The sequence below is a fragment of the Anomalospiza imberbis genome, chromosome 2, assembly GCF_031753505.1.
Source record: "Anomalospiza imberbis isolate Cuckoo-Finch-1a 21T00152 chromosome 2, ASM3175350v1, whole genome shotgun sequence".
Taxonomy (NCBI): Eukaryota; Metazoa; Chordata; class Aves; order Passeriformes; family Viduidae; genus Anomalospiza; species Anomalospiza imberbis.
In genome coordinates, this window is record NC_089682.1 from 33,352,573 (window position 1) to 33,377,600 (window position 25,028).

Below are 25,028 nucleotides of genomic sequence, written 5' to 3' on the forward strand. Positions count from 1 at the left end.
ATCATGGCTTTGCCAGGGCTGCTTTTGGTATCAGTGTGGTGAGAACTTCACCCTGGCCTTTGGAACCCTTTGAAATACTTGTAGAGACACATACGTGGTTAAAAGGACAACCCTAAAAGACCAGAGTCACGCTTTGGTGAACTCTCTAGTTAGGGTGTATTCCTAAAGAGGAAGAAGTACAAGGGAACAACCTGTAAACTCAAATAATATCATTTACTTGGGTTTGAAGAATGTGTTTTTCAGGACACTGCTGACACTGCTGTGCATAAGAGAATTTGTTTGGTTTTTTTCCCTCTAACAATGAATTTGGGGAACACGAATCTCTCACCTCTGTCTTTCATCTGCCTAATTTTACATACACAAAATAAATAAAAGCAATCAGAGAACAACAGGAACTGCAAGATAAAGTGATTGCTTATGTGTTTGGTTTGCCATCTGCTTTATTTTGGACCAAATACCTGTGTATTCAGTCCAGAACTACAGTGTGTATTTCTTTCATTATCCATGCATGCTGCTTGCCTCACATTTAATCATATTTTTGTTATTTTATTAAAACTCTACAGATATGAATTAGGTAATTAAAATTCCTCCAGAAAAATGTTAACACCTGTTCTGTGCCTTAAATATTGTTTACAGAATTCAAAAAGCTGTGAAACTTTATTTTGTTGAACAGATCCTTATTACATTAAAGTGCTACACTATCCTTGTACTCCTATTTTGTGATGAAGCTGTTGAAATCAAAGAGAAAGCTGGCTGCTACTGGATCTAATGATTAGAAATTATGTAGCAGTTGTGGCAGTGAGAGACAGGAGGAAATTTTTTTTTTTTTTTAATTTTGTATTTAAGGAAAATCAAGTTTCCATGTAGCAAGGAAGAGTTGCTAGAGGCTAAAAACTGATAATTTCAATTGGCTTTGCTCCATCAGCCACAAGGAAAACACCTGGCAAGCTGCTGCATCCCAGCCAAGCCTTGTTACCCTTTTGGCCTTCACAGTAACTATCAGCAGGCACCGAGTCAGTGCTGCTAATAAACTGGCATTAAAACTTCCACCTGCTAATAGCACCTTATTGCTTTTCAGGATTAAATAAAAGGAAATGAGCTGCTTAATTACAGTCAGAGAAATTTTGCAGTGCTGTGCTGCCTAGGATGGTGCCAGTAATGCTGAAATGTGTTTTAAGACATGGCTAGATGAAGTGATGGCTTCAGAGGTAAGCCAGAATGGCAGCAGCTATTCTATGGTAATTTTTGGCTTGTAGGAGGTGTAAAACATCTTATTTTTGCATGAAGGTAAGATAAACTGGGGACAGTCTTTTCAAAAACATGTGTAGGCAGTTGTAAGCAAGGTTGTATTCATGAAGTGGTTTTTTTTTTTTTCTTCCTCACTAATGTTCTCCTTAATGATTCTAGTGTATGGAGAATTCTTTGCTGGTTTTTAATTGTTTTTGCTTCCCTCACTGCTCACAAAACCACCAATTCTGGTTTTCTTTGTGCAGCAATGAAGCAGGAGAGAGGTATTACACTGTAGCCAATATTTTTTTATTTTATTAAGAGGGAGTTCTTCCATTCTGATTTTTCTGGAACATCTGGAGCAAAAAAAAAAAAAAAAAAAAAAAAAAACCAAAAAAAACCAAACAAACAAAAAAAAAACTGGAGGAGCAAAAATCCCATGCATGGGATGTAGGCTGATTTCTTTCTGTCTTTCTTTGCTATATTTTCCACTTCTTACCCTGATACATTGATTATTTTAGGCCAAAGAGAGCTGGATTTTGAAGCACCAGCAATGCACCACAGGCCCCGTGGAGGTCTGGTTTGGATTTTGGCATGTTTTGGAACAAGGAATGCAAATATCACTTTCTAAATGGAAAAAAAAAAAAAAAAAGTGCCCTGCTGGTCCAATTCCAGTGGGACCAACTTCACCATGTGTTTTGAGCAGAAAGTGATTTTTATAGCAATGTTGCAAGCTGTCTGAATTCCAGCAATTTTAATAGCTTGGAATATTAATATCTATCAAAATTAAGATCATCCTTTTAAAAAGAGGTGTACTGCAGCAGTACTTTGCTCTTAAATAACAATTCCCACAATGTGTTCCAGCCTCTCATCTCCTGGTGGAGGAATAGAACTTGGAGAGAGGGACTGTGAAGTCAAGAGAAACTCAATTCATTCTTCAGGAACTCTCATTTATTTCTCCTGTGAGCCTTGGCTGGGTTGTCAGCATGATACAACCTTGCTGTGGTGAGTGTTGAGAGGCAACATCTTCAAGACAATAAATCTTTAAACGGACAAAGGGAAGCAGTAATGTTATACATGCAGTTTGAGTGTTTACAGTTTGCACTTTTTCATTATTTTTTTCATTTTTCAGAGGAACTCTTGCTGGGAATGCTTATCCTGCTTTGAAAACAGGGCATTTCTTAGTGTCTTTTTTGATTAAAACATGGCTAGTGTTTCTGATCACTTTAAAAGTGACTGGTGAACTGTGTGGACAGAGGACTAAAAAGACGCAATAGATTACATTGTATTTTACAGTAAATTGTTGTGTGGCAACAGTTTCTGGTGAGACAGATTCACAGCAAAATGATTGCATGGTGCACATTTGGCTTTCTAAAGGTCATCAAGTTATGATAGATGAGATAAAGTGAGTTTTGACAATCTCAGATTTGCAGAGGTAGCTGTGTGCCTGTAGCTTAATGAAGATTTTAATTATTTTAGTCCATGAAATAAGACATGCTACTCTGAAAAGTGCTCTGTGTGGTCCCTTAGAATGATGATTTTACTACAAAGAGTTGCAGAGCCTCAAATCTGCACATTGTGACTGATTATTTTAGGACTGTGCACATTTGAGGAAAACAATTATGCCACTTTTCATTTGCACAGCAAAGCCCCCTCTCATATTAATGTTTCTTTTGTGGGGAGATTCCTAGGTTTTTCTCACAGTCAGGATTTCTGACTATAGCACACAGATACTGGCTCACAAAGACTGACTTCAGGTTTTGTGTCTGTTGAGCTCGTCTCCCTCCTTATCTTCCTTTTATAGTATTTTATTAACTCTATTTAATTAATTTATTTATAGTATTTCATTTAACTCCAACTCCTTACTCTCTGTGTCTCGTGTACCTCCATCCCAGCTGGGACACAACTCCTTTTCTAGAGATTCAACAAGAGACAGCTTGTTTATCCTCTTTGTGTGTTTTTGCCCTGCTGCTGCTAAAAGTAGGGCAGGACTTTGGAGAAAATGCCAAGGTACAGATCCAAGTGGAGATTAAAGGAAACAAACTGACTGCCTGTCACAAAAATCCTGGAGGTGTAGCTTTGGAGCATGGAGAAAACAAAGGAATGATATTTAATGTGTTGTTGGCGTCTCCCATGTATTGTAGACTTCATTTTAGCATTCTTTACGGCACAACTCCTGCATTGAGGAGTTTCTGATTTTCTTTTTTCTCTAGGAAAGAGAGTAATAGCTGGGGGTGTGCGTGATCTAGGGTCTGAGCATGTTTTTTGTGGAAATTAAAATTTGGTTACCTCAGGGCCTCCACCCAGACAGCTTCTTTTTGAAAAAGCTAAGTGGGAACCTTTCCTTAAAAGCTGTTTTTTTCCTAACATGTATTTTCTTTCCCCTCTCAGTAATTAGAAATAAAAGCTGTTGATGAAAGAAACCAACTCTCTCCAGGATCCACACATTTAACAGCAGTTCTGTCACTGAAGAGATGTATTGATGGCATTTTCAGGGTTTTGTTCCTCTCTTTGTGTGATGGGAGATGCCAGTGGCTTGTTGAGACATGGATTTGGTCTCCTTAGAAAGTGCTCTTGCTTCAAAACCTGGTGGGGAGACCAGCCTTGTTTTCAGAGGTTGGGGGAGACACTGAAAAGCAAACATGAATGAGAGAATATTTCTGGGGTTTGTCAGGTAACCCAGCAATAAATGCTATGCCACAGCATGCTCTAGCTACCGTTTACCCTGATGTTAAAATAGAAATGTTTTGAGTGAGCAACAGCCCTCTGAAAAGCTCACTGTCAGGGCAGTCCTCTGTTCTGGTTGGTGTTACTAGTGGTCCTCTTGTTTTCAGGTAGATTTTTCAGTATTAGCAGCATTTTGCCAATCTGATCTCGTGTTCTGGTGATTTATACCTTGCACTCAGGTCTACAATTTTTCAGTGCATATCTAAACCAGGCCTCTCAGTGCATAGTTAGCACAGTGGGCTCTGCAGAGTTGCGGTGCCAGGGATCGAATTTAAAAGTTTGTGGTGCCTGGGACAGCCTTCACTGGCAGTGTCTGAAAGGCAAATGCAGCTCCACTTCCTGTTTATTATTTTATTTCCAGCTGTGGCAAAGGGATAGACATCAAGGCAGGAAGGCGCCCAGGAGCTTGAAGTGAACATGCACAGGCATGCTGGTGCATTAATATGTATTATAGGCACATGATTTCCCTTGCAAACAGGAACATCTCTGCAAAGAGTGATAAGCCCTGGGTTCCTTTTCTCTGACACTGCCTATAATTGCTAGGGAAAAAATGGGCTTAAATTTAAAGTTCCTGGAGCACTGCTCAGTATCCAGAGTGGATTTTCAGCACTATTTTTAGCCTGCTGCTTGCTGGGTTAGAATGCAAATAGCTGTGTGCACTCTGGAGCTGCAGAAGTCCACACAGACAGAAAACAGGAGGGAAGTTGTACCTGTCCTCATTGAAGAGTTTTACAATTTCCCCTCTTTATTTCTGCCCAATATTCAACCTATTCGCTGCTACAGATCTTTGAAGCGCGTGGGCTCTTGGCTACTGCTGATAGATTTATATTAATAGAGTTAGACAATCCTGTAAACTCTGGCCCATCCAAAGTAAAATGAATGGGACCAGTGCAACTGTTTGCCAGCAGAGATTATCCCTCAAGCAAAGACCAGTCTTGGGCAGTGGAGTAAAAAAAAATATACACTTTTTCATAATGGAACGATCATTAATGCCTGGGAAGCAGCTCTGAAATGAAATGTTCTCCTAAATTACTTTTCCAAACCTGCTTTTTTTTTTTTTTTTTTTTTTTTTTAAATAATCTCATCAAGTGACTTGGCAAAAAGAAAAGGGCCCTGTCACTTGCCACTCTATCCAAACAGTAAGGTTGGAGCAACTATCTGTATTATGCTTGTCGGAAGAGATGTATAGGAAATATATAAAAAAGATATTAGTAGTACCCTTTTATTCTCATTGATCTTGCTCAGAACCTAGGAATCAACCTAAAAAACTCATTTCTCATTTATTTCCTCTCAAAATAGATTTTATTTTGGCTTGATGGCAGCCTCCTTTTTTTTGCAAAAAAAAAAAAAAAAAAAAACCTCTTCAAAACAATTCAAGACTGAAATAATGCTGGGGCAAACTGTGAGTCAGTAAAATTTAGAGGTGGCAGTGGGGGGCCATAGAAAGGCTCTGAGACCTTTAAAACTAGGGGAAGCCATCAGACAGCAAAAAAGTGGCAATCACATATGCTGTGTGCTGGATTGCACCTAAACATGCAGCTCCTTGATTTGAATTTCCTGCCATTGACCAGCTGCTTCAATTCACTATTTCCCTATTTGGGGTGTATTTCCTGCTGCAGACAAAGTGGGAAAGACTCGCTGGTGAACCATGGTTTGCCTCAGGGCAGACAGAGGGCAGTATGGGGGTAAAAGCTGCAAATCTTTCAGGGTTTTCCAGTTTATTGGGGATTGTGACTAAAGCCCATCAGCACGCTTCCAGCTGGATGCTGATACATAAAGCACTTGTCCTCGTTTTTGCATAAATTGAATTTTCTTTGCAAACTGAATTTTAAGCATAATCTAACAGGAAGCAATGCTTGTTTCAATGTTTCAGCTGTAAGACAAAAGTCACTTTAGATACAAACTTCCAACTCCTGTCAATTTATGTACAGAGTGGTTGATAGCTCAGTCTGGGGAAGGAAAATTTTTGATGCTCTAAAATGTACAGTCCTGGCTCATTTTAGGACACAGCATCACAGACTTCATTAGTACAATTCACTGTTTCACTGCATTTGCAGCGTGCAGGTCGTGTTCAGATTAGTCAGGAGTCTAACACAAAATAATTTTTCTTTGTGCTTTAGGATTCTGTGGACTCATTATTCAGATATCTCTGTTCCAACACTTTGACTCTGTTTTGGCCCCTGCACACATCTAGGTTATAAAACATTTTCTGCATGATTTTCCAAGTCTCCTGATTGCTCTGAGGAGTAAGACCCTCTGGGCTTTATGAACCAGGAAAGAAGAAATCTGTGACAGGTTGTAATAGTCAAGGTTAATTTTGAGGCAGTGTGTGTTTGCTGCCTCTTAGGGGAGTATCCCTCTGCTTTGCATGCTGCTTACTTCTTTCTGGAGCTGGCGAAACACTGCTTAAAAGGATTAATGTGGCAGGCACTCCTGAGAATTTAGAAGGTAAACAACTGTTTCTTTTTTGTCAATATGGCAATTAAGGTCTGGGAGATTAAAGAGAAGAAAGTAAATGCAGTTTTGGCTCCTTCTGTAGACTGATGGCTTAGTGATCCTTTGAATATTTAATGAGGTGCTTTGATGGTTCTGGAGTAGTAAAATCCAGATCAAATGTGAAAAATGGAAGAACAGTGAACTGAAAAGTGGGACTTATTAGCCCAGAATCAGGTGTGTGGGGTTTCTTATGCTCAAGATTGATGCCCAGGCTGTTTTGGTAAATGACAGCTCCTGTGTGCTGAAGGTGTTCAGATGCCTGGAGATTTTTGCAATTGGCTTCTTTTAACACTATCTTTACCAAAACCTCTGTCTAGTTCTGAGTAGTGGGCTAAAGCAAGGAATCTTCCCCATGAAGCCAGCAAAATTGTTAAAAATATTACCATGACTAGAACTGTCAATTTCAGAGTCACTGAAGGAGTCAGAAGTGATGTTCAAGGTGATCTTTTAGCAGCCTTTCAAGCTGCTGGGACAGTTTCATTCTTAGATGCTTTGCTTACCTCAGATGACACAAAACAGGCTTTAACATCCTCTGTGGGTATTTTCTCCTCGTCTCCCATTTTGGGCTGAACACTTATTGCCTATCCTTAAGGGGGTGGCTCTCATGTCTCTTCAAATATGTCTTCAGGGAATTAATTAAATTGTCTTTCTTCAAGTGGGTGGGCATTTAGAGGAAGTTTAATTTGAAATCAGAAATTAAAAAGGTCTGAAGTTAATTCAGAATGCTTTTTATATGACATTATAGCTGGAGAAGCTGTCAGAGTGTTACCTGTGTGTAGTGGGAGGACAGCCCTTATTTTAATCATTTTTCCCCCTGCCCCAGTGCTGTTCCTTCTGTTTGTAATCCCAAATGTGCTTGTTTTTGGAGTGGGAAAGAGATGAAGCTTTGAGGAAGCAGAGCAGCAGAAATCCAGGTTTTGAACAAGACCCTAATATATCCCTCAGGGAGCTCCTTGTGCCTTTATTTTGGCACACCGGTGCTTTTCAAGTGGCAATGCTGGCCTCAGGCCCACTGGATCTTCATGACAAATTCAGGGAGAAATAAATGTGATTGCTTTTCTGGCTAAGTGAAGAACTTTATCCATTCTGAATTGCTTTCCTTGACCTGTCCTGCTTTATCAAATTGGAGAGCAATGTAAAGACAGCCACACTTTACTTCCTGAGCAGCTGAGCTCTTTTCCAGAAGGGAGAGGGGTGGGAGATGAGCCTTCTCCCTCTGGAGGTTCTGCCTGCTGTCCCAAAGTGATCCCTGTGGGGGGGAATTTGGGACGTAGACAAGTCCCTGGGATGACTCCAGGGCTGCTGAGGGAGCTGCCCAATGCCACTGCAAAGGTGCCATAGATAATCTTAGGCAGGCTGTGGTGATTGGGAATTTTCTTCAGGAGAATTTCACAGCTGATATCAGGAAGGGAAACAAAGAAGATCTGGAGAGCTACAGAGCTGTTCATGCCCTTTCCAGGCACTGGGAAGTCTGTGGGGCAGCCTTAGAAGCCATCTCTAGGCACATGGAGAATGAGAAGGTAACTGGTAATCCTGCCTGTGCAGGATTTTCCTGGTTACACATTTCTCCCAAGCACCTCCTGAAATTAAATGAGAGGGTCCCCAATTGTAGCTAATTTGGTGAGATATGGGCTGGGAAAGCAGACAAGGAAGTGGATGAAATGTAGCTGTATGATCCAAAGGGTGGAGATCAGTCACTTGAGGTTGAAATAGCTGCTGGGTATGAGATATCTCCCTAAGAGATCAATTCTGATACTATAAATATCTATATTTATATAGATACTAAAATATATTATATTTATAATACTATAAACATCTTTATTTGCAAGCTGGATGATGTGATACAGCAAATATCTGTACAATAGTAAGCTGCTCTGTATCATTGCACTCTCTAACACACAATGAGGCACTATTTAAACTAGTCTTTATTTCATTGGATTTGTTGGTGGGGTTTTTTGTGATTCTTCTAAACCCCAAATAAATACTTAAATTTTTTTTTGAGATTTTGAGTAAATCTCAAAGTAAGAATGAAACGGCCATCCACCATCTTCCTTATGCTGATCCATAGGTTTGGGTGTTTTGGGTTTTTTTTCCAGATTTATTTTATTTTAAAGTAAAAGATTTGAAGCCAAGCATACAGCCATAATCTCACTGCTGGCTACATAAAAATGTCAACGTCCTGGATGAATGCTCTTGAGATTTTAGTGGCTGGAAGGTGACTTCATAAATCCCTGCTTTATTAAGATGTCTCTTGAATGTCCACACAGTTATGTGAAAAGTAAAAGATGAGCACTTACAGAGGTTACACCAGGTATGAAGATTTTTTCTCTGACCAAAAGGCACTAGTGAAAATTGTTTGTAGGGATTTGAAAGGAAATATGAAAGAATTCATAGTTATTGTAAAGCTTGTGTGCGTGAAATTGTTTATTTTTCCCCTCAGCTGAAGTTTCCTGGTTGATTTATTCCCAGTTCTTTCAATTTCCTTGCTCTTCCCAGTGCATCAAGTCATGGTTTGCAATTAGCACTCGTAACCCATGCAAAAATACCAAGTTCCACAGCTTCCCAAGTGATCCCTGCACTTCAGCTGGGTAAGAGCAACCGTGGCAGTGCTCTGAAATAAAAATGCAGCAAGAAAAATACAATGACAGAGCAGCAAGGAAAAAGAAAAAGACAAATCCACCTCTGCCAAAGCATTCTGGATGCTTTCTCCTGCCCTCCCAGTGTTGATGTGCTTTACCTTTATTTTGCACTGATGTTTTCTGCATTACCTGTTGGGAAACTGCAGTAGACAGAGCCTTTCCCAGGGTGTGTGAAGCTCCAGGAACTCATTAGGGCAGCAGCCCTGCAAGGCAGAGCTGGGAATCAAACTGTGAAATTACAGCTCCTGAGGGGCCCTGGGCACAGCCATGAGCTACTGCAGCTTTCCAGGGACACAGCACAACAAACGATGCCAAATCCCTGCAGCTGCCCTGTATTTATTCTGTCATTTTTGCTCCAGGGGATGGAATCACAGGAGAAAATTCCTTAAGGAAGTTTTTTTTGGCAAAGTTCAGAGAGCGATAACCTTTATTCCTCTGAGCAGAGGTGTAGAAAGGATTGTTTTCCTGTTGTTTAATTTCTTATGGTTTCCTTGCCCCTGCTTTCCTTCCCCTAAATCTTGAGTTTTTCAGACCAACAAAGAAAGTAGTTTAAGCAGGGGAGGAAATCTTTACTTGACTGTGATACATACTGGAATAGATTCTGCAAATAAATGTATGGGATTAAGGGGATTACACTCCTACAGATTGTGGGGGAACCCAGGCAGGGCCATATAAAATATTGCAGGTATGTGAAGCTGAAACATGAGCAGAACATGTAGTGCACACATTTTAAATGAATTTATGTCCTAATTTTCAAGAATGGGGGGAAAATATACGTATAGTTCTGAAAATACTGAATTTCAGTTCATCCCACAGTGACTTCATCTTAATTATGGGTGGATCTGCTGGTTTCAGTGGTGATGTTGAGGAAAGCACAAAGTTACTGGAGAGTTTTCACATTTTTGTGTCCATTTCCTAGCAATAAAATGGCCCAAATTGCAAAGATATTCCATCTCGGGAGGCTTAACAGAGCATCCCAGGAAAAATGCTGAAGAATGGACATAGAATGAAACAATATTTATGGAATATCCATGTTTGAGTGACTGGTTTTGAGTAGCCATGCATTTTTTTCATTAATTTGGGTATGTGACCCCAGTTGGGTTTTTCATATAGGCAAGTGGCAAAAAAATTTTCCTTTTGTGAGTAATTTCACAAAATTCTGTATAATTGTTTTATAGGACGTCTGATGCTGCATTTGGAATTGTGGGCTTGAAGCAAGAAAAACCAGGGAGATTTTGACTGAATAATTCCTTCTGGGTTGCAACAGGAATTGCAAACCTTTTGTCCAAACACATTTTCCAATATAGGCAGGAGGGAGTCATGGCTGGGGAAATCAATCTAAGTTCTCTGTGTGTGTGTAATTGTGAATGTATTTGAAAAAGAGTTAATTGAATAATTGTTCTTCACATGAATCAAAATAGTGGAAAGGGAACTAAAGCTTCCTGAGAAATTGCACCTTCAAATATGATGATCCTTCAAAGAATTCTTATTGCAAACATTGTCTTAAAGCTTTTTTCAGGGGAGGAAGAGGAAGCAAAGTTGCTGAGGCTGTAAAAAGAAGCTGCTGGTCTCTGGAGGCCTGTTGGATGACAAAGGCACTATAGGATTCAAGCAATGCAATTCAGACCGTTACAAAAATCAAAATAAAGAACAAACTTTTAATTGTAAATGTAATTAACTACTGGAGCAAACCATTTCTAGGGAGGAGGCAGAGATGCTGTCATTTGTTGTCTTTACATTTACCCATTTTGTGCAGAGAGTAAGATTAAAGATTGTGATCACCTCTTCTGCTCTTGCAATCCATAAGTTCAGGCTTAATAACATTGGGACACTGTGAAGGTGACAGGAGATGCCTGCCAGGCTGTGGGCAAAGCAGGATTTGAAATGGTGAAACTTTAATAGAGGAAAAGCCTTTAAATGGAAGGCACATTAGAGCGTTTGTGGCAAAAAGGGAAACTGCAAAGTGTTTTAATTTAGTTTAAATGTTGCTGCCTCCGTGCATTTGAATTTATCTTGCAGATAGTTTTCACATGGAAATCACAGTTTTAAGTTTCAGTACCACAGGATGCAATGGAATGTTCTCTATGTTTCACTGGTAATTGGTAAGTGGCATTTAGAATGTGTTGCTAGTGAATTATTTATGGACTTTTGTGCCAAAACTGAGTTTTTAGGAATGGCATGATGCTGGCTGGTTGGGAATGATGCTGTTTTGTGAATAAACTTGTGAGATGCAGGTATTTTGCTGCTGGTTTTTTTCCCAGCTGGAAATGAAGCAGCTGGAAGGATTAATTAGGATTGAAGCAGATAAGGGGTTCTCTGCAGGAAGCACCTAACAGGCTTTCTTTTGGACACTGGGTGCTTTTCAAGTTCTTGATCAGAAGTAGATTTAAGCCCATAATTGCTCAGCTTTTGAGGAGTTTCTAGGCTTGAGATTTGCTGCATCTGGAGTGTTATGGTACAGCGATACTTTACCTCAGTTATTAGCACAGTCAGACTCTGTGTTTAGCACTGATTGCCAGAGGTTTTCATCTTTTTGAGTATGAGTACTGAAAAGTTGGGTTGCCCGTTGTGCATCATATAATATTGCTCATTATGCCACTGATGACAGTTAAGAGAGCAGAAACAGTGGGGTATAATTAAAGCTTTGCTTTGTTATTGCAGTTTGATTTGTGTGAAGCTTCTCTTTCACCCCAAGAAAGGCATCTCTCACCATGCTGGAGAAATCCTCCAGAGCTCTGATGTGTTTGTGTGAACACTTGGGTGAAAGGCTCTGCTCAGCAGAAGGCATCACACACTTCCAAAGTGGTTTTTTTTTTTTTAGTCTTTGACATCAATTTCCCCTGCCATAACCCCAAATTTAAATGGTGGAGTCACAGCTACCCCTATTTCTGTTCCCTGTGTGATCTTCTCTGCTAGGGATGCATCCCATAGATAATTTCCAGACTGCTTTTTGGAGCTGCCAAAAAGGTTTTCAGCCTCCTTACCCCGCTGCTGTCCACCCGGGAGAAAAGCAGGGCTTTTTCACTTGGCTTTTGGGAATATGCAGGCACTGTAGTGCAGACAGAGCTTTAACCCTGTAATTGCATGTGCCACAAGGTTGGGTCTTGTCTGTTTAATGTCCAGCACATAGGGCAAGGTTCTTTGGAAATGAGGATGTGTAAAGTCACCTGAGCTGTGGGTTCCATCCATAAAAAGGAACAAGGCATTGGAGAGCTTCCCCTGGCAGTGCAGAATGCCTGAAGGTGAACATCCCAGCTCCTAAATAAAATGAAGGGGCCTTCATGCCTAAAGGGATGGAGGAAAACCCATGAGTTGCCTGACAGTCCTAAATGTGATGAAAACCATTCACTGCAGGGGATATTACTGTAAATCTTTGTCTGCCTGACAGATTTACATCTGCTAGCTTCCATAAAATCCACTGTTAATGGCACAACACCTATTAAGCTGAGGTATTTCTAGGTATACTCTATCATCGTATTTTACTGGAGAGTTTGCATTATTCTCAGCATTTCAGTGCTTATATTAGGAGGCAACCCAGACTGAAAATAGAGTAACTTTCTCATGCTTCTCAAGGACAAGCTTTTGTTTCTGAGCAACCATTCAGGAATGGCAGGCAAAATATTGGAAAGAATAAGGCTGAAAAAATACTGTGCTCCGGAACAGATGAGATTTATTGAGACAAGTGTTTGGTTACTTGAAGGAGGCATTAATAAGGTGGCAGCCAGATTCTTATATTTCTTTAGTTGCTTTTCTGCCTTCTTTTCTGCTGTTTTGGGTGGTTTTTTGCATGTCCCAGTGGCAGTTGGAGAATTGAGAAGGTTTTCTATGGAGCACATTTACATCAAAGCAATGATAGCAGTGAAAGGGAACAAGAATCTCTGCTTCAACATAAGAACTCTAGGAGAAATAATTGAAAGTGACCTGGTAGAAGTCTCCTTCATTTCCCTTAGTTAATTGGGGTGTTTTAGGGCATTCTCATCATGAAGAGAAGCTGTGGCTTCAGTTTTGCCTGGAATTAGTGAAGGGAAAAGCAGAATTGAAACAGAGTTGAAGGAATAAAGTCAGTGTCCTGGAGGCTGCTTCCCTGGAACTTCCATGAGGAAATATCAGTGCTCCTGGAGGAGTGATGTGCCAGTCTCTCCCCTCAGAAGTTTCCAAGCACCATGAAATATAGAAGAGGTTTGGAAAAACTTTTTTGTCTCTTTAGTGCCAGACTTACTAAGCAGCATTTCTATCTGAAACTGCCAAGGTGCTCCTCGATTTTCTTGTTGGGCTAATCCTGCAACCTGTGCCACACAGCCAGAAAGCTGCATTGCACAGAAATGGATAAAAGACTCTCTAGTCTTTGAAGGGATAAAATATGCTATGGCCCCCCCACCTGCCTCCAGCCAACAAAAAACAACAAAACATGAGTTTTGTGGGAGTTTTTTTAATTTTTACAAGCACAGTTCAGTTATCCTTCCTGCAGAACCTGGAAAGAAACCCCATAAGAAAATGAGTGGATATTGAAGAGCAGCAACAGCAATTTGGGGCAAAAGGAATCTCATATTTAAAAAGCATGACAGCCCTTTCCCAGTACATTTCTCCAATATAAAAAGTAAATGTTATGTTTTCACAAAAACTGAAGTACAGAGACAACCTCCACAATAAAGTTTCACCTCTAGATTGAAAGGAAAAGCTCAGTGAGCATAAAAAAATGTGTGTTCTGCACCAAGAGAGGCTTAAAGGTCAGCACCAAGACGCGTGCAATAACAACTGAGGGATTCTCACCTCGGCGTAACCTGGCTGCTGCACAATTTAGGGTAAAAATCCCATCCCAGGGTGTAATGATGCAGCAGAGTGGGATTCTGCTGGAATCTGCTGGCCAAGGCAGTGCCGAAGAGTTGACACCAAAGATCAGGGGAGAGATTTGCCAAATCTGAATTGCTCACCTGCCAAAAGTGCATAAATCTGCACTTCTGGGAGCATATGGAGAGAGGGAGAGTATTCCATAGTGCCAGCTAATGGAAATGTGTGATGTGAAATGAGCTAACAGGGATGTCCCATGCACTGGGGCGCTTTATATTCTTCCCCTGGGGAATTTAAACATTCTTCAAAATTGCAAGTTTAATTTGTAGCCAATCCCTTGGAAAAGATTATTTGCTTCAGTCTTCTAATGAAGCACATCTAGACTCTGGGTGGAGGGGTGTGTGTGTTTTAAGGTTTCTTAATTTTAAAATCTGTTATTTATGGATTCCTCAATTCTGTGAGCTATTTCAAAGCCATTCACAAAAGGGCTATAGCAAATCAGGTTAGTTAGTTTGTTTTGGTTTTTTGTTTTTTTTTTTTTTTTTTTTTTTAAGAGAAATGATAAATATCCCTACTCAGATTCCATACCTTCAATGGCAAACTTACTTCTGGAAGTTTGAACATCAAAAAGCCATGATCATTGCTGACATTACCTCTGTTGTAACTGCTTTTAGAAGGGCTAGTAGTGCACAGAAAATGTCAATAGTCACCCATCCTAGTCCATGTAAAATTGCAGTGTTTGTGGGCCCTACTTTTGTGAGGGATCTGAGATCTGAAGAGCTGGAAGGGGAGGTTTATACAATTGCACTGATTATGCAGCAATTGAAGGGGAAATCACTGAGTTTTGTATTTTTCAACAGATTTTTCTTTTTTTTTCTGTGCCATTAGAGTGAAATGTGAGATGCCTAGAGATATTCCTTATTAGGTAATATTTAGCTTTTTTGCTGGCAGAAATGGATGTGCTCCACAGCCATGACATCATTATTTTGTTGTGATTCCACTGCTAACAATTGTGCTGAATTTTACAAGGAGGGAGGTCAAAGAATGGGAGGGAAACAACGTTTCCAGAATAGCTGAAGGGACAGTGGCAAAGTGGCACTTAGTCACCATCTCCTCAGTTGTTCACTAATCCACACCTCCCCTTTGCTTTCCATGCTCCCTTTGACATTTTTGTACAAACTGCCTATACTTTATGGTAGTTATAAAGCAAATTATTTGCATAGCAATGCACGTTTCTCCTGGTATCTGCTCCCCTTCTGCTTGCACAAGGAGAGCAAAAGACTGATTCTGTTCTGACCTTTCAATAAATTAACTTAGCTCACCTCTGTATGTTTGTCTTCCCTCTCACACATACCTGGTTACCTTTTCAATTACCTTCTTTACTATTCACATTTTTTTCCCTTAAATCCTTCTGAAGAAAGGATAGCTCAGAGAAAAACTTGTCCCAGCAGCTGTGGAGCTGGGCTTACCTGTTTGAATGTGAAATATTTGAAATATTTTCAGTCTGAGCTGCACCATCCTTAGGGAAATGGTAGAAATGCCTTCACTAGCAATTAACTGGGAAACAGGTGTCAGTAACTTCAATGCCAGGACTTATCTTCCTTCATGAAAGGAAGGGGAGAAACAAGGAGAAGGAAGATGAAATATGTGTAAAGAACAAAACAGAAAGAGAGGAAATCCTTTTTTTCCCCAGTATGTAAGGCATGCCATGTTTTATCTCTTTGTGCTGCACTGCTGCCAGCAAGAAGTTTATATTTTGAAAGAAGAAAACACTGCCTCTGTGAAGTAGAAAAAGCTTTGCATTTTTGTTTGTATTTATAGTCCTGTGTGGAATAGTTGAGGTCAGATTCTTTTTCCTAATGTATTTTTGATTTGTGCAATTTGCCCGATTTCTTTTCAGCACGAAGGAAAAGCTTGTAGCAATTAAAAGGCAAATACAATTTGTCCTTTCAGGAAGAATTGCCAGCACCAGTAGCAGGGAGTTCTAGTGGATTGTGCTGTCAAAGGACTCAGCAAATCTGGGATTTAGTGCTTATGCTGCAACAGATTTCTCTGTGACCTTGAACAGGTCATTCAGTTTGTGTGCTTCAGATCCCCACTTGTCAAACAGGGATAATGGTGTTTGCCTCTGCACAAGGTTGCTGTGAGGATAAATGCAATTAAATCATGCAGGATGCCTGGCTGCTATTGAAGTGATGCCACCAAAGGAAGGCAATGGAATTAAACTGGGGATTAATTCTTCTCACAGTTACATATGTTTAAATTGATAGTTGCCTTGCTGAATTTGTTAAGATTAATAGTGCATGGCAGAAAATCAACAAGACTTGCTTGCCCCAAAACTTGTGGGAGGCAAACAGCCTTGTCTGTCCCTCCTCTGTTTAACCTCAGATGTGATGCTGCTCTTGTACCCTCAGGAGCTGGGATGGCTCTGCACTGTGCAGAGGAGGAAAATGGGCAGAATGAACTGCAGCGTTCTTCAGCTGTCTTTTCATTTCCTCCTCTTTCCCCCTGCCCCAAGGCCATGGCAGCCACAAATTGCCACAGTTTGGTGGAACTTGCCCATTGCTCTCTGACAGGACAATGTTGTATCAGTGTTGATACTGATAGACCAATTTGCTGCCTTTAAGGAAAAGCATTCTCTAGTGGGACACACCATTTATTCCCACTATGGAATTGTTTATTTTCATAGTGTGGAAAATTTCAAGATTTATTTGCAGAGTTGGAATCCCTCAGGTATACTATAATTACAAGAACATATAAATATATTTATTCCACACTATCAGCATCTTGGCATGACAAATCTTATTTCCTTGACTGTGAAAATAAATGCTCTAGAAGAGAAATAAATCATTAATTTCTGCTCATGACTCAAGAGTTAAAACACACAGGATATTGGCCTAAAAAGCAATTGATCCACTTTCCTTTGACACTCCAATGCAGTGGGAGATTTTGAAAGATATTTCACAGAAATATCTGATTTTGCAGAATCAGTCTTTGAAGAAGGGTGGAGATAATACTTTTATGACAGTTTGGGATTCTAGGCAAAAAGGTACCTGCTGAAGCAATGTTTTATGTTTTTAATTGATCCCTTTGGTTAATATGTGAGATCTGGGTTTTCCCAGCTGAAGCTCAGAAATGGTAGAACTCTGTTACAAGGTGTGGGGGGTTTTTGTTTGGTTTGGTTTTCCTATTTTGCATTTTAAATTGTCCAGACAGTCAAGTGAAGGCATGTAGAAGGTTCTGCTGTCCTTGCACAGCATTGATTCCTCCAACCACAACCCAATGTTGTCTAATCAGTTCTGACAAAATAGAAGTGAATATGACACCAGTGTTAACACTGAATTGATTCATATTTTGGGGCAGACTTTTGCCTGTCTTTGGGAAAGCTGGGATTCACCTTGGTCAAAGTTGTGTCTCCTCTTTGTGCATCTTTCTACCTTCAACATGAAACCTGATTTATCTCCAGAGATTTTGTTTGGAACGGGGGTTTTCTTTCCAAAGGTGCTGTGAATTCCCAGGTGTGGCTCTGATCTTGCTTGGGAGTCTTTTACCACATAAAATACACACAGACTGAATTGGTAGGTTTATACATTTTAAGTCTTCCCAAATCAACTTTTTTTTTTATTTACCAACTGAAGTCATAGAACTCTCACAGATTGCTTTGAGCCCAGGAACTGCGGCTGAATTAGGTGATCTTTAAAGAGAAGCAAACAAACAAACAACAACAAAAAAACTCCACAACAAAAGATTACAGAACTTAAAACCTTGAAAAACAACCTAATATTGATTTAAGGATTTGCAAAGAAAGAGAAGCTGCTTTAAACAGTAATTTGTTGTGATTGATTGAGCTTGCAGCTTGAGATTTGGGTCTTATTTCTTATCTGCATTTATCTGTGTTTGAGCTCAAAGCCTTGGACATGGTTCATCCTTGTGTGTTTTAGACTGAAGAGGGCCCTGATCTGAGATTAGGTAACAGGAACACAAAAGTTACTATGATCATCTCTGCCCCCCACTTCCTCCTTGGAAAGCAAAATCAATTCCATTAACCTATCCCCATCTTCTTAAAGAATGTTTCTTTTTGTGTCTCTCTGAACCTCTTTCAATTGTTTCTCATCCTCCTGGGAGACTCACTGCCAGCTGACCAATATCTACAATTATACAGGAAACACGGCATCAAGTATAGAATGAAAATATCAATAATAGTTTAGTGCAGGTAACTCTAAGAGGTCAATTTAGTTGTAGGTAGGCTGAGCAGTGTACCCGGGTGAAGTGAGGACTGATCTGTCTGTTCCTAGTAAGTTTTGTGGCATTTAGGAAGCATTTGATGGCAGTAATTCAGCTTTAAATGCATATTAAATAGGTATTACAACCTGGCAACAGGACTGATGCAAGAGCAGATGCCTGTTCAATTTTCAGCAGTATGATTTCTCATTGCCCAGCTGAGGTTTTACATCTATTTAGATACAACAGAAAATTAATTGCTGAACATCACTGTTTCTTACCAGTGTAAGGCCACTCTATTATTATTATTATTGGCAGTAGTAATAGTATCCTGTTCAGCAAAATTTTGCAATCCATTTCTTGTTTTCAAAGGATCATTTGATTAAAGCATTTGCTTAAATCTCACTGATTTCAGAAATTCCAGCAGAATCCCAACATTTGGTAAATGTTCTCAGAGAGAACACTTCCAGAAATCAATTTTTGAGCGTACATTTGTATTTTTTTTTTTTTTTTTGCATACCACAGCCCCAAATTACCTGCTGATGTAAATGAGAAAAATGTTAGGTTAAGCCCACTCATACCAGCAGGAAATCTGGTCTGGGATTTGCTGTGATGGGCAAAAATACGTGTATGTACTGGAGTTCATTTTACAAAGCTGGCCCAGCATTGCTGCCCAGAGGTAGGAAAGCATAAATACCACAGCAGGGATAGGGATGAAACGTTATTTGACCATGCTTGTTCTTGCAAAAAAATCCTGCAGAGGAAAGAACATAAATTGAACAAATCTATATATTTTGATACAGTGTACTTATTTTAGGAGGCAGAATAATCACACAGCTAATTTTGAGTTTTGCATGTTAGGTAGCAAACACCACTGCTCAATACCTTTAGTCAACAGATAAAACTGTTTGCTTCTCTTTTTCCTCATGTATTTTCAAGATGTTGTGCAAATAACGAGGATCATCTTGTGATTATGTCACAGCACAAAAGCACACCCAAATTTACTAGAATCAGTATTTGGGAAATTCTGTTTGCCTAGTTCTGAAAACCAATGTTACTATTTGAACAGAAGTGTAGTTTTTAAAAATATATAATGTGTCATAAGGTGGGGACTTCAACTTTGTGATTTTTTTTTTACACAATTAGAATTAGATATACTGTTTACATATCTAGTTTTCCAGATTTGCAGCTTTGGCTTTAATATTAGTTCTTTTTTGTTTGTTGTTTTGAGTTTATTTCTTCAAAATACATGCCAGCAAGCAGGGATTTTCTTTCTGGCTCATCTGCTGATAAGCACATGGAACTATTTCCAGTATAAAGAACCTGCACAAACAGTAGTTCCATGATAGCCAGGTGATTGTAATATCAGCTGCAAATACTCACAAGCAAGACATTTGCTGGATGCCTGTTCAGGAGATCCATTGTACCAGATTTTGGCCAGTGTCCTGGAAATTTGTGCTCTATCCATTTCAAACCTCAGCTAATGCAGGCTGTGTCTGCTGCATGCAGAGAAGAGAAATGCTCCTGCCTGCAGTAGCATTTAATTTTTTCCTTATACATTGTAAAGTTTTATGGAGCAGAGCTTTAACACAGGAGTGAGAGCACAGCCCATCGGTGCTGCTGTAATTATTCAATGGAGTTTGGGCATGATTCAGGAGGTAATGGGCTGTGGCACCTCAGCTCCACTTTTGGGATTTTGTTGCTCTTCCCAGCTTGCTGATGGCTGCTTGGTGGTGTGCACAGCTTTGGGGAAGCCAGGGGAGGAAACAAACTCTCCAAACTTCAGTGTTCTGGTGAATAGGGGAGGTCTTCACCCATCCTCCTTCACCCTCCCCACTCGGTGAGGTTCCAGTTCTCAGATTTAAAGCAGGCTCTGTCTCACAGAGCGGAGGTGTGAGAAAGCCCATCTTCTTCCTGTGATTAATGCTAATAGGATTTGTGGCCATAAAACACCATGCAGGGAGCTGAGAATCTGTGCCAACATGATTTTTTTACTCTTCTCTTGCTTTATATATTACCTTTCATAATCAGATAACAGAATTCATTCTGCACACTTGAAATAATCGACACCAGCAGGGGGTAAGAAGGTGTCTTCATCAAATTAAAGTCATTTACTGACACATGTAACCCTCTCTCTGCACCATGAAATGTGTTAATGATGCAGAGTCTGTCAGCCCTGGGCCATCAGCTGAAATCAGGCCCAAGATGGCAAAGTTCAACACTCTTTGCTCTCTCTTGGTTGTACAGGGTGTGGTGTGGAAGTAAATTTTCAAATCTGTCCCAGTGCCCGTTGGAGTGTGTGCTTTTGTGGTAAGGGCATCAGGCTGGTTTGCTTCCTGCACATGCTGTCTTAATTGAAATGACAAGTTTACAGTCTGATCCCAAAGCCAGGGAGATCCCTTGAAGGATGATCTCTTTCAGTGGGCTTTCCGTGCATTTCTTACCAGTGTTTTATTCTAAGTGACCTTGTGAGTTGTATCCAGAGGGTGACTCGGTGCTGATGTTGGGATAACTATTCATATTTTTCTTTAAAAAAACCTGAGGCAGTTGATGTGGAGATTATACCATCCTCAAATCCCTGCTCTACTGTTGGCAAGTATAAAACTTTTGTTGACTGCTCTAGGGTTTTCTTGGTTTTTGGGTTTTATTTTTCCTTTACTAACAAGATACCCTTGAAACAAAATATTATTCAAGAATATTCAGAAAGTTGAATCTGCTGTAGGCATATGTTCAATTAAAAGTAATTTATAATTTCTGGCTAGAAAACTAGGAATTTCCAACCAATTTGTTGTCATTTCATAAGTTCCTACCTACCTTGAACTATCCTTAAATTGTCTTTATGTGCAGGAAAGTAAATTGAAGCTAACAAATATCCTAGAGCCTTGTCATTTCAAAGCCTGGTCTTCCATGTCAGTTGTGATGTGCTGCCATTATTCAAAAGTCAGATTAGGCAATCATCTTAATAAAATGTGAATAAGATGAATGCAGAAATATCAGGTGCTGCTGGAGCATACTTCACTAAGCAAAGTATTTGCAGTTACTATTAAGTAGGACATAAGTCAACAGAGTACCTGAACAGAAGGTGTTGTATGTTGTTGTTCCAAGAAAATTTGGAATAATTGCCTTTATTATTAAAATGGATGGCTTTTTCTATATCTGAGTGCTCCCTTCTCCTCAGCCTTTCTGCCTCCCTTTAGTAAATGCCATCTAATTTATAGTGGGATATCAAATTACTTGGCCATCCAGGATATATTTGCTGTGAAGAGGTGTAAGTGATAGTAAAGGAGGAGGAAACTTGCCCTGTGGGTTTTTTTTCTTTTTTTTGGCTCTTTTCTTTTCTTTCTTTTCCCTTCTTTTCTTTCTTTTCCCTTCTTTCTTTTCCCTTGACATGTACTTCTTTCTAGATATAGCCCATAACTGAGTGGGAGGGGCTGAGTGAATCTCTAAGATTTCCATTTTATTCCTCCTTGGGAAGTAAAAGCACATTAAATAACACTTCCAGACCAAATTTATTGTTCCCTTACAACTGTTAGTGACTATTGTGGTGATGTGAGGTAGTCACAAATCCAGCAGCTGCCACCCTCAGAGGGACTGTGATTCCTGGCTTCTGGCCCGAAACTTAGTTTTCAACCTTAAGGAGGTGAATGTCTACAGTCTCATATTTCCTTGTGTTCTGGTGGGATTTTAAAGCATGATGTGGTATCTCACAGGTTGATGCCTTAAGGAGCTGGAGCAGAGTTTAGATGGAGTTCAGAGGAATAAAGTGGATATTTATTGAAGTGCCTTCAAAGGCCATACCCCGGCAGGACCGGAGCCACAGCCGTGGCTCTGCCCGGATGGCTCCAAGATGGAAGCAAAAGAGGGCTTGGTCATGAGAGTATTTCAAGGGAAATACAGGTTGGATATTAGGAAAAAGTTTTTCATGGAAAGAGTGATAAAGTTCTGGAATGGTCTGCCTGGGGAGATGGTGGAGTCACCATCCCTGGATGTGTTTAAAAAAAGCCTGGATGTGGCACTTAGTGCCAGGGTTTAGTTGAGGTGTTGGGGCTGGGTTGGACTCCATGATCTTGAAGGTCTCTTCCAATATTGTGATTCTGAGATCTCACATTTTTATAAGTTTTAGTCCATTTTCATACAGGAGCCAACTGTCCAATGAATAGCTTTAAATGATGAAGTTTCATCCTCCTTGCTTGCTTCCCACTCTCCTCTTTTCAAGTTGTTTATGCTTTGGGCCTGAAGTTTGAAGAGCTTGTCCTTGAGTCTCCAGCTAGAACAGGATGGTTTTGTCTCCAGCACCCTGTGAAAAGATCCCAGTAATTCTTAATGTAAAGCTAGAAGCTGCACACCGAAACAGAACAGAAAAACTTAAAACCCTAAGGTATCAGGTGCACAGAACCCTCGAGTGAGGAGTTCTGCCACCCTGGCTTGGCTAACAGGCACAGAAAGCAAGACAGCCCTTAGAACACCTCCCAGAGCAGAGTGTGTTTCGTGGGTGTCTGGCAGGGAGTGAAGCCCCAGTTCTCTGCACCTTCCAGCCAGGGAAGGTGTCTTCTGTATCAAATCCATCTCCACAATGACAGTAGGCATGCAGAAAACTGCCTGCTTCGTGTCTGTTTTGTTCAGAGATGCTGTTCTCTGAAGGAAAAGGAATTTTTCTCTCCCTTTCTCTATTTTTAGTTGAAAATGGATGTTAAAAGGTGTGTTGACTCCACTTTTCTGTCCATTTTCCTTAGGCACATTGCTTTTAACTTCAGTAAAATTCCTGGAAATGCAGCCTGTCAGTGTGACTCGTTACTTGTATTTTAAAGGACAGAGAAAAATCCAACCCTGGCTCACACTGACTTAAGTCTTTTGTTAATCTGAGGTGTGCAAGGCTTACAAAGAAAAGGCTTTGTTTTCATTTCTTCTATCTAGGAATCTCTATTGCCTTTACTTGCCTGTTTTTGTTTCTTTTTTTTTAATGTCAATGAAAAATAGCATCTAAGAGGTACCAAAATACTGCATATTTGTCCTGCTCTAGGTGACATTAGCTGACTTGTGCTTGTTTTTTTGGTTTTGAGGTTTTTTTCTGTTTCTTTTGGGGTGTTTGTTTGGTTTTTTAATGTCAGGTGAAACATTACCAACATACTAATTGTCTTCTCTCCATGATTTCAAATTTATGAAACACAAAGTAAAATATCCTACTATAAAATGTGCCTAAACTACAGCTGAGTAGTGCTGAGGGTGCTGCTTCACCCACTATAAAAAGAAAAGGAAAGCTCAGAAAAGTTTTTAGATTTACTTCATGAGAGCAAAGAAAAAACATCCTTATACTCATTTCCCCTATGTTTCACCTTTTCCATCACTTTTCCTATCAAAGTCTGAACTTTGTGATTAAACAAAACACGTGTATTAAACCAGTTACCTCATTTTTAAAAGATTTAGAACAAGTTTCAATTGCAATTATACCCAGTTGCACTTAAAGAGTTTTCCTGTAGAATGGTTTTTATTTATTGCCAGAAATTCAGTGTTACTCAAGGTTTTAATATGAGACTAATGGTTGACTGGCCCAAGTAAAAACAATTTGCTCATTTTGACTCTTGGGTCCTGGAAGGGGGAAGCTCCCTTCCCTCTCTCCCCCATGTTTAGGGCAGGTGGATCATCTTCTGTTACAGACACTCAGCTTTAGGATTCTTCTGAAAAAATTGTTGAGGGGGGAAAAAAGGATTCTGAGGCCAGAACAGCTTTTCAGATTTATCTCTGGATTTGCTGAGAAGTTGCTGGTCTTTCTAACATTAATGTTTGGGAGCCTTATTTCAGATAATAGAAGAAATGTGGAGCACAATATTCAGAGTGCATTGGGGTAGGTCAGTGAGTACAATAACACTGCTCTGTAATCCTGCCAGGAATCAGCAGCAGATTTGTCCCTTAGCCACAGTGCCTGTCACTGATAGTGCTGCCCTCTCCCTTCCTTTGCAGCCTCCTGCTCTCCGTTCACCTCACATGAGGCAGCCACAGCCCTGACAATGAGAAATACATTGCCATGTGTCACCTCTGAGGTCTGGTCACTAAATATGTTAAACAGCTCACACAGAACGAGCAGGGGGTTGAAATGTAAATTTTCCCTTAGAATTTGATTTTTATTCTTTTTTTTTTTTTTTTTTTCTTTTAAATCTCCAAAGTTCTTCCAATCTCTCTAAACTCAAGGGTGTCTCTTGACTTGAGATACTTTATTCATAGCTTTGTGCAGCAGTGTAACTCAGTGTCGCTCAGCTCCTGGAATGGGTTCAGCAGGTAGACAATAAAAGGGCTGGAGGAATTCCCCTGCTGGCCTTGTTAAGCACAGGGGAGAGATGAATTTGAGGTACATTTATGGACATTTTAGGGAAGATAAAACCACAATTCACAGTAGTGCATGGTGCAGAGATGGGTTCAGCTTGAAACAAGGGGTTCAGACAGGATATAAGGAGAAAAATTTTCCCCATGAAGGCAAAGAGCAGGTGCCCAAAGCAGTTCTGCAGTCTCCAGCACGGGAATATTTCAGGATGAAAATTATTAAAGTTCTGAACAGCCTGATCTGACCATATGGCTGCCCTTGGCCTCAGTGGGAGATTGAATTAGAGATATCCAGTCTGAATTATCCTATAAATCACTTTTTGCTAATGGAAAATAGAAGTAAATTTATGCAGTCAACCTTGATTAATAGAAGGAGATCAATTATAGAAGGAATTAATTGATGGATGTCAAATAAGAGATAAAGCTTTATTGTTTAAATTGCTTTTTCTGGCAATATTTGGAGAGTTCACAACTGCAACAAGCAATTACAATGATGTTGAAACAGAATAAACTTTGTGGGAAGTGTTTGCTTGAAAGGCTAGGTAAAATCTTCCTTGGTCTGTGGTGCCTGCAAATATTCTGTGTCGTTTATGACCTTTCCCACAGTGCTTCTGC

At 40.0% G+C, this 25,028-nt stretch overlaps 1 long non-coding RNA gene across 1 annotated transcript in view; it reads left to right on the top strand.

Annotated features, from left to right (window-relative positions):
* Positions 1-851: 851 nt before the first annotated feature.
* LOC137466067 (uncharacterized) overlaps positions 852-25,028 on the top strand; it is a 52,362-nt gene continuing 28,185 nt past the window's right edge. Inside the window, exon 1 of the long non-coding RNA XR_010994978.1 lies at positions 852-1,208. This is a non-coding gene — a long non-coding RNA (uncharacterized lncRNA). The remainder of the gene's footprint in view (positions 1,209-25,028) is intronic.